The sequence below is a fragment of the Rhyacophila brunnea genome, unplaced genomic scaffold, assembly GCF_057557595.1.
Source record: "Rhyacophila brunnea isolate RB1 unplaced genomic scaffold, BYU_Rbru_1.0 scaffold_21, whole genome shotgun sequence".
Taxonomy (NCBI): domain Eukaryota; kingdom Metazoa; phylum Arthropoda; class Insecta; order Trichoptera; family Rhyacophilidae; genus Rhyacophila; species Rhyacophila brunnea.
Window position 1 is genome coordinate 22,015,615 of NW_028232871.1, and position 10,142 is coordinate 22,025,756.

Sequence of the window (10,142 nt, forward strand, 5' to 3'; positions counted from 1 at the left end):
AATAAAATAAGAAATAAAAATAGATGGAAGCACACAGAGTGAACTTTTATAGACCCTATCTTAAAAACTTATAAAACAACGTCCACCTAAATTCACCCTCACGTAAGTGGAATATATCAATATCCGAAGCGATTTCATTAAACATGGTTATTGCCCTCCCAATTGGCATTACTAATGGCAGGCTAGTTCTGCACCTTGGGATAACAAACAACGTAAAACGTGGTAAAGCAAAACACATGACGCCTAATATAATGATAACATCCAATAAAATGTGTTATGTATTATAAAGATAAACATCCATATTCGTTATATTACTTACTGTTTTACCTTTTAAATAATTCGAAGGTGACATTTTGAAGCTGAATTCAACACACGACATGCAACACGTTTGACAGCTTAGAGGCAAGATTATTATATAGAGGCTATTTATTACAGGTTTATTCCTGCAAAGTTCAGATACGGGAAATTACTAAAATGGCTGTATCATTTTTATTCAAATAACTACAGATATGGCAATTTCGCAGTCAGTGGGCAGTATTTTTGTTGTTTTTAGTACCTACATCAAAAAGTCATTTTCGTCATATAGGTTAGATATGAAGTATTGGCATTAAGACCATCGAGAAGTTATTTATTATTTTTATAGATAAATGTATGCATCATATTTTAGTAGGACTATTGATGAAAAAAATGGTGCATACACTAAGAGACTTGTCTATATAAATAATAAATAAATGTGAGTTAGAATAGTTCTGCATTCAGCTGACGTAATTTGTCTTCGGAGAAAATAAATCCTACAGATAGGTAGCCAGATACATACCTAGGTATTATTTTAACTGATAACATGGAACGAAAATAAATTGAAAGTATTAGTGTACAATATCTCAGCGGCGAAGGGTGGAGGTAGGCTGTGAAGGTCCGACTTCATTCAACTAAGAATACACATTGCAAATGGTTTTTAAAATTCAATTTAACATTGCCTAAACCAAACAATAATCGTAGAGGTAGGCTTTGGAGATCCGACATAAATAATGCACACTTTGTCAGTCATACTTATTTATTTTCATGGAACTGAGAATACAAACTGCAAATGATTTTTAAATTACGATTAAACCCTGCCAATCCAAACCATTATAGATAAAAATTATTCTTCTATCTCTAAAATATCTAAAATTGTGTATTGATAATATCAGTGTATGGCGTGAATATGTTGATAAGTCTAAAAATAACATTTCTCAGGGCAGCTCTTTGTATGATTAGTATTCTGTGGTAAATCAGGAATGTTCTTAAATTTTAGTTTGTTGAGAATTTTCAAGCATTATACTAAAATTTAAAGTCATCTAACAACATATAATCTAATTTTCAAAGAGCTGCCCTGAGAATTGATGTATTTAAACTTATCAACATATTCACGCCATAGATGAATACAATGGCATAATTTTAGATATTTTATAGACTGAAGAATATTTGTTATCTAATATCTATTATGGTCTGGTTAGACAGGGATGAATAAGTCTGACTGACAAAGTTTAATGAGTACTATTGATGTCGGATCTCCGCGGCCTACCTCCACCCTTCGCCACAACAATGATTTAGTATCATGTTACTTTCGGAAGTTGCGGATTGTTCTTCAATCTTCAGTACCTAATCAACATCTTATTATTCCACCAATCAGATAATAGGTATAATTTTAATTAATGTAGCAAAGAATTATTATTGTAGTATTTTTGTTAGTTTTCAATTTTGCAAAACATTGTAATCATATTAATATTTTTACACACATTTTCTCACAATTTTTTTAGTATTATTTTTAAGAAATAAATAATATTATGTAAATGCATATTTATATAAATACAATGTGCATGCTTTAATTTAAAGTGCTTTGTTTTTTCCTGCATAATGTGTACCTACACATCAGTGGTGAAGGGTGGAGGTAGGCTGTTAAGATCCGTCGTAAATAGTACACACTAAACTTTGTCAGTCATACGTATTTGTTTTCATATATAATTTTCAAGCTATCAAGCTACATTTGGAAGAACACTGATGAGTAGATATTAAAATTGACCAATAGTTAAAATTTGTTGCTATTAGTATGTCACGCCGTAGCATAATGGTTAAATGTGACGGATGAGGCGTAAACTCTGGAGATCCAGGGTTCGATTCCCCGTCGGGGTGACTTACTTTTTTCCAAAAAAGATTTTTTCTATTGGTTATAATAAATACTCTCTCAGAAAGTGTTTTTCAAAATTATATATGTTCAATAATCAGAATGATTTATTCTTAAATCTTGTGACTTATTCGTAATATTATGTGTAATAAAAGAAATAGTATTTGTTTTCATTGAGATAAGACTACAAATGAGCCCTAAAGAAGTGAAGTAGGCCATGTGACAAAATGGTGAAACTTTCTTATTGAAGGTTTTAATGAACTTTTTACATAATTTTTTTGTGTGGAGCTGTATTAATTTTTTTATATGAAATGGAAGTTTATTACATAAACAAATAGAAAAAAAGTATTTATGGATAATATTGATTGTAATAAGATAATAAAAGGGGTAAATTTACTTCACCTTTACTTATTAATGTCACTTGGCTCACTTTAGCCTATGTTAGTTAGATAAGTTAGTCATGTTCACCATTACGTGGGAAACTTGCATGAATGCATAGAAGTGAACACAGCTAACAAGCATGTTACCATAGCAACATGCGTGTTAGCCGTGTTCACTTCTATAGGATAACAACACGTTACCCAGTTGGTGAGAACGGTGAAGTGAGCTAATGACTGGCTCACTTCACCATTTGACAATATAATATGATAGCTTAATGAATATTTTTATTTTAACAATAAAACACTATTTTAGTATATATTTACTTAGCTCACTTCACTTTTATGATAGTTTATGACAGTCATGTAGAATACCATAACGCACCTAACTCATTTTTTTCAAAAATGTTGGTTGGCTCACTCGACTTCTCCTTGGCTCAATTTACAGATGGTGTTGGTTAGTTTTTTAAATTCAATTAAACCTTGCGAAAACTCTATAAAGCCATAATAGTCAAAAAATACTCATCTACTAAAATATCTATGCAATTAAATCATAAATAACTTTGAATATTTTATAAGTAGAATAATATGTTTTTTATCTACTATAGTTTGGTTACGCAGGGCTTAATGAATTTAAAAAATGAACCACCAATATGTGTAATATGTATTCTTAATCAAACGAAAACAAATAGATATGAATGAAAAAGTGTGCACAATTTTGTCATATCGCCCAAAATATACCAAAACTATTATGGTTTGGTTGGGCAGGGTTTAATTTATTTTATAAACTAACCATTACCATCTGTAGATTGTAGTCTTAGTTCAATAAAAACGAATACGTATGACTAACAAATTTTAATATGCACACTTTATGGCGTATCTTAACAGCCTACCTCCACCCTTCGCTACTGCTACACATGCATTATAAAAATATACTTTTATTTTAAGTACTTACCTTAGTTAACAAAAACTATATAAAATGTGAGTATTTTTAGAAAACTGATTTTTATTAGTGCACCGTATAAAAGTTTGATGATTGCCCCAGGAGAGTAATCAAAATTGTCTTATTTCAAAAGTCACAATTAAAAATTATAAGGGTAAATTTTTTCATATCTGAATTTTACTCCAAATAATCTTTTTCGAATAAAATGTAATCTTAGTATTACACCCACGATGGCCGCGCGGCTTAAGCGTCGTCCTATAACGTCGTGGGTCCCAGGTTCGAATCCTGGGTCTGACAAACACATATTGTTTTCCAATTTGTCTATGGATCATAGATTGACAAAGTGGCTGACATCCATTTATCATAAAAACAAAATCTGTTCAAACCTCCACTCCGTGGAGACCCATATGATCTTATTAGGATCGGTCATGGTCGGAAAAAAAAATATTATAAACCCTGAGGCTTCGGCCACATAGGCAGGTGCCTTGCTTGGTGACTACGTGCTAGGTGACATATCCTAGTGAACGAACGCACACTATTCTATTGAAATGGCCACACTGCACGCTTCGCGCCTTGCTACGTGATTATGAGTCACCTCGTGAGTCTCCCGGCGAACAAACGTGTTAGTTATTTTTATTGTGTCATCTAGTGATTTTTCCATTGTCTATGGATTTTGCAAGATGGCGGATGTTTCTTCAGTATGACAAACGTCAAACACTGTATATTTTGAGGCTATGAATAATGATGCATGGGATGAATAATTGACAGTACGCACGCAACAAGTTCGAATTAAATTTTCTGTGAGAAGGAGCTTTCTGGTTAGTTTTGAGAGTGACATATTGTTGTTGACTTGAGCGCTCCCAAATGTCAAATGAATTTGTACTTAAGCACGTAGCGTGAAATGTGGCAGTAGTGTTTTTAGTAGACAAGCATAGCATCTAGCTCCTGACTAGCGAAGCATCTGCCTATGTGGCCGAAGCCTTATGGTGTGATTTTAATTATGCGATCATTGCAACAGAATTGACATTCAAATGGCAGTGATTCTACTTGTACGGTGATCGCATGCAATCATAATCATTGTTGTTTTTATTTAAGGGAAATATATTTTTGTTTTTATATAAGTTAAATTTATTCCCCCTTGTTAAAAAAGTCATAACACATCTGTTACAATGTTATGCCAACGCTATTGTACTCTTGACGTCATTTACAACATTGTACACATATATTATATTTTCTTGAATAAAGTTTTATTACTTTATCTTTCTGTTTATAATTATTACAAAATATGACATCCTGTGGGGGTTGGGGTAGGCTGATTTACAGCATCGATACATTCATCCATATGGCGCAAGAAAACTACTAAGAAACTCAATTGAATTACCGCTCGTTACTGTTTATAACACGTTGCCCGAGTGATTCTTTTACAACTTATGACTGCTTGTTCAATTAAATTGAACTCAACTGAAGTATACAATAATTATCATCTCACCCTATAATAATGAGACAAAAGGGTTATATTGTATTTTCACAAGTAGGAGTCATCCACAGAGGGTTGGAACGGACCCTTTTTGAGTTGCTCCGCTCCGTGACCTAATACTTGCTCCACTCCGGGTAAATATGTATTATATGCAGGTATATGTTAAAAATTTTTAAAAATAAGTCGTTTTGAAATAAGGTATATTATTCATATTTTTCATTATTAATCCTATTTAACAAAATTCCGACAGCAAATTGTCTTTCATTATCTGCTTCTTCTCACTTAGAATTAATTTTAGGGCAAAAATTTAATAATAATAAAAAAAACATCTGGAGCAGTGAAGCATTACAAATTGTTGGTGCTCCGGCTCCACTCCTGCTCCGGGTAAAATCCCATTGCTACACTGCTCCGAGCTCCACTCCAACGCTCTGGTCATCCGTAATATTCCTCAGGATAGGACACATAATAATATGATGATTTATGACATGGTGGGGACAAATGTGACATTATCACAAATCCAAACAAGTAGGAACTCACTGTGAGAATACAATATTGTGTGTGAATGTTAGTTTTAATAAACTGAAATCAACTTAATGAATTTATTTTTTAGTAAAACGGAAGAGGTTAAAAACTTGAGGTAGGTAATTTAAACTGGGGGATAAAAGGTTTATGGACTATCTTTATGAGATAAGTAGGTATCTTCTGACATGACAGACCTAATTTCAAATACAAGATTTGGAGAGTCCTCATGTTGACACCATTTGAGTATTTCATCATGTACACTATTTCAGATGATGAAGATAACTACTCTTCTACCCCAATACAGATACACAACATGAAGTTTTTAAATCACATTCTTACAAAATGTAGGTATTCAAATATTAGGATCGTTTAGCTGCCTATAAAGTTTGCAGTCTATAAATGAAAAGCATTTTTTGTTTTTGTTCGATTTATAGTAGATTGAACGCATTATAGTAGATTGAGTTTTTTTTCACACTGGCAAAAAGTTGCTGACAACTAGGGAATCCAATCCCGAGCCAAAATTCTGATCCCGGGATTTCGGGATTACAATTTGACAATCCCGGGATCCCGGGACTGGTCCCGGGATTGACATTTTTTTCCATTGTTATTATAAAATTTTTATATTTACAAATAACATTGATAAAATCGGTCAAAAATAAATCTAGTATAATTTATACCATTTAAGACATTTATTGTTGATATTGTATACGTTCAATCTCGGACGTACATAAGTTTAATGGAGTAAATAATATTGTAATATAAATAATAATGTGAATTTAATATGAGATTGCTGTTTCTGATAATAAAGACATAATGAATGGATTAGCGAGATTTAAAATAGTAAAGCAAATAATCATGGCGTACTTATGGCCTTTCCGCTTCATAAATCTAATTAGTCAGCCAAATATGAAACTGCCGTAAAACGTATGATATCATGGTGGAATTACTTTGTTAAAAGTGCGAAGCATTGTTTTGTTCCAATCTTTCTCATTATTAATAATTTATGTGAAAAAAATCAAATGAATCGGCAACCTACACATGGGTATAAATCAAACTTCATTCAAACTCAGTTTATTTCTAATGTAGTTATTTTTTATTAAAAGTATTTTTTGTTATATTTTCGCTTTTTTTTTATTTTCCATAAAAATTGATAAAAAAATCAATCCCGAAATTCCGGGATTCATAGGTATCGAAAATAGCTCGGGATTCGGGATCCCGGGATTGGAATCCCTACTGACAACCTCATTAAATTTTACGATACTTATCATAATTGTTTAATAAATTTTACGATAATTATCATAATTATTGTACAATCTAACGAGGTTGCCAGCAACTTGTTGCCACTGTGGACCCGGCATTAGATGCACAAAACTTAAATAATACATATTATAAATAAAATTTTAAAAGTATAAATATTAACGAATTACGTCTTCGACAGCCCTGATGAAATAAATATGAGTCGATCGAGTCGTGGAGCAAGTTTATTGACACAAAAAACTTTGACGCGACCTTTTTATACTAACTAGACCAGATATTATGGACCATATGTAAAAAAATCATATTTTCAATTCTCAAGGCCAATTCTGTAGAACGTCCCCTTATTACAGACATTTTTGAAATAACTTTGCAGGGATCGTTTGTCTTTGGAAATATAAATTCATACGTAAATAACATTGCCAAAGGGTGTCATACCCTAAGGATCTAATTTCATGGAACCCAAAGAGGCCGGAATCATTATCAGACAGTCTCAGAAATATGAGCATCGTTGACTATGAAACAGGAATTTTTATGCCAAAAATGTAATTAATGCAATAATTCAAATTTTGTTTTCATATCCGCAATGTGTTGGGGTAGTTATCTTTTTTTGGCGCTGATGAGTCAATTGATCCTCTCTTTGCCGATTGGCTGCAGTGAGACCCTTTGTGTCTATTTTTAGATGAGTGCATGTTTGCTCGGCCAGAAAGCGTCGAGTTTGTCTGGAATTCAAACAGAGCTTGCACAGATACGAAACCGGTGACAACATTTTTTTCACGGTGCGGCCGCAGATCTTTGGAAACAATCAATGTAACCACAGTAATCTTTGTTCTACAAATAAATCTTGCTATTTTCTAAGCCACCATCCCTGTTTTTTATCACCCAAAGTACACAAATAGCCGATGATCTTATATGCCAGCAACACCAAGCGAGAGGGAGTACCTAAAGCTCCCTCCCTCTGGAGGTTATACTATGTAAATTATTCTCTAGTCAAAAGTTCTCTAATGCTTATACATTTTTGTACTTATCCTATGAAAGATTTATGTAAAGAATAGATAATGTCTGTAGATAATATAATATCTACCATGTAGTCAATGAACTGTTGTATAAAATAAAATGGCCAAATACGCATTAATAAATTTATTGAAGCTTCAATTACTGTGGAGGAAAAAAAGCAATAAAAATAACTACGTATCATAATTTTTCATCATAAACTAATTAACGTAAACAATATATGAGAGTTGTAAAAAATATCAAAAGGTCAAGGTTAGCTGAGATGAATGATTCCAGACGGTTTCTCACTGGTGATTTCAACATTATTATTTATTCATTTGAACGGTGGCAAATTTTGACTGACAGATTTTTTGCATCTGAATCAATTGTATATGTAATTTTCTCTTTTGGGAAAACGCATGATATCAACATTCTATATCTTGTAAACCTTATAAATCCAAAACATTTTTTTTTTAGGAGACAGCAATGAAAATCGTCTGATTTTTGTTTTAAATTGAGTTTCAAAATACAAATTTTTCTAATGTTTAGACAAGGTTAACCCACTGGAGACGGGTGAATTTTTCAGGATCACTTAAAAAAGCACACTAAATTGATATAACTCATTTATTATTCATTTAATTCAAATAAATATTTGAAATATTTATAGGTATTAAGTTCTTTTATTATTTATTTATATTTTAAAATAACTTTGCTTATCAGTGGAATCAAGAAAACATATCGAATATAGTTTTTTTAGCCTTTTTTTAAAATAAAATGACGTAGATAAAAAGTTTGTGTAGGTATCAGTTTTATAAATCAAATAATTCTTAAAAAATATATCAGATTGTTTTACGTGTGGTGTGCCGCGGAATTCTGAGAAGACCTTTGGTGTGCCGTGGGTGATAAAAGGTTGCGGAGCACTGCTATAGAAGAAGCAAGAAAAATAGATATTTATTTACAGCAGAGGTCGGCAACTTTTTGTCCGAAGAGGGCGCGATACAAATTTGAGAATCGCCGAAGGTCACATGATAATGAAAAATATTTATTTCTATAGTAGGTAGGTATATACAATTTAATTCTGCAAAAATGCAAGCAAAAAGTGTAACCTGTCTTTTGTTTTTATAAGTGCTCACTTCTACAAAATCAGCACAGGTATTCAGTGCAGATGTAGGCTACCTTCATTGCCTTCCTGCATAAAATAACGCTTTAACTCATCTGTATGACTTTTTATTAGAATTTACAAGATAAATACAATGAAATCTTAAGGTCGGCTTTTTCTTTTGCATTTAACAAAGTTGCCAACCTCTGTATTATACAAACATAGTTTTAACTTCAATGTTAAATATGGAGCGGTAAGGCTATCTAACAGGGCTTCTCAATCTGGGTTGCGAAATGACATTTCATAGGGTACTGAAGATAGAAATTATTGATTTGTGACAAATTGAGCTCTTCGAATAGAATTTGAAAGCAAGACTTGTAGGAGTTTTGGTGTGTTCTGGACTGCTGCCAAAATATATGGAATACACTCCGTATACTCACTCATTCCATATTATGTGCACTATAAACCAGCTACATATTACTGAGTGCGCATAGTGCATTAGGATGCCGGAATAATACAATACTCTATTAATATTTTATTTTAATTAATATAATGTGTTTCTACAAATAATTGACACCATTAAGTTCAAGTTAAGTAACAACATTTCTAGGGGTGCGGGGTATAGAAAAGATTGGAAATCCTCGTGTCCGGAAATTTGTACGTATGCAGTTCGCCGTATCACACTTCACCGTGAAATATTGTATCGGAAATATAAATGGCTGTATATTAAAGACCATCCAAAGTCATATAGTACTGAGATAAAATTCATGTCTAAATAAAACACGGTTCTTGTCGGTTTACAGGAAGCCAGTGGCAAACAAATTTTGAAAATAGCTGATGTACTGGATTATTAATTGTTAGGTTAGGTTAGCTTTTCATTCTTGAATTCATGAATTTTGCAAAATCGGCTATGAAAATAGAGATGACTGTATAGTATATCTCTTTCCAATAAGATAACTCACGGTAAAATGTAATATGTACAATTTATATGTAACCGGGAAACCTCGGTAGGTACATAAAAAACAAATTTGATTATTCTAATGAACAAAATCAGTAGGTAGGTAGAGGTGAATTTAATATTTAAGACGGTCAATAACACTAACATAATATTTGTTATACAATAGAATTTGCTTTATATGGCTACCCATTGGCCGATATAAACAGTCAGTATTATCAGTTATTTTAATTAAATTTTATTGTATATAATCTTTTAGTTTAAACTATTATTTTGGAGCACAAAAAGCTACACAAAACCGTCTTATAAATTTGTACTGAGTCTACTAGCGATGATAAATTTGATTTTAAATTGATAA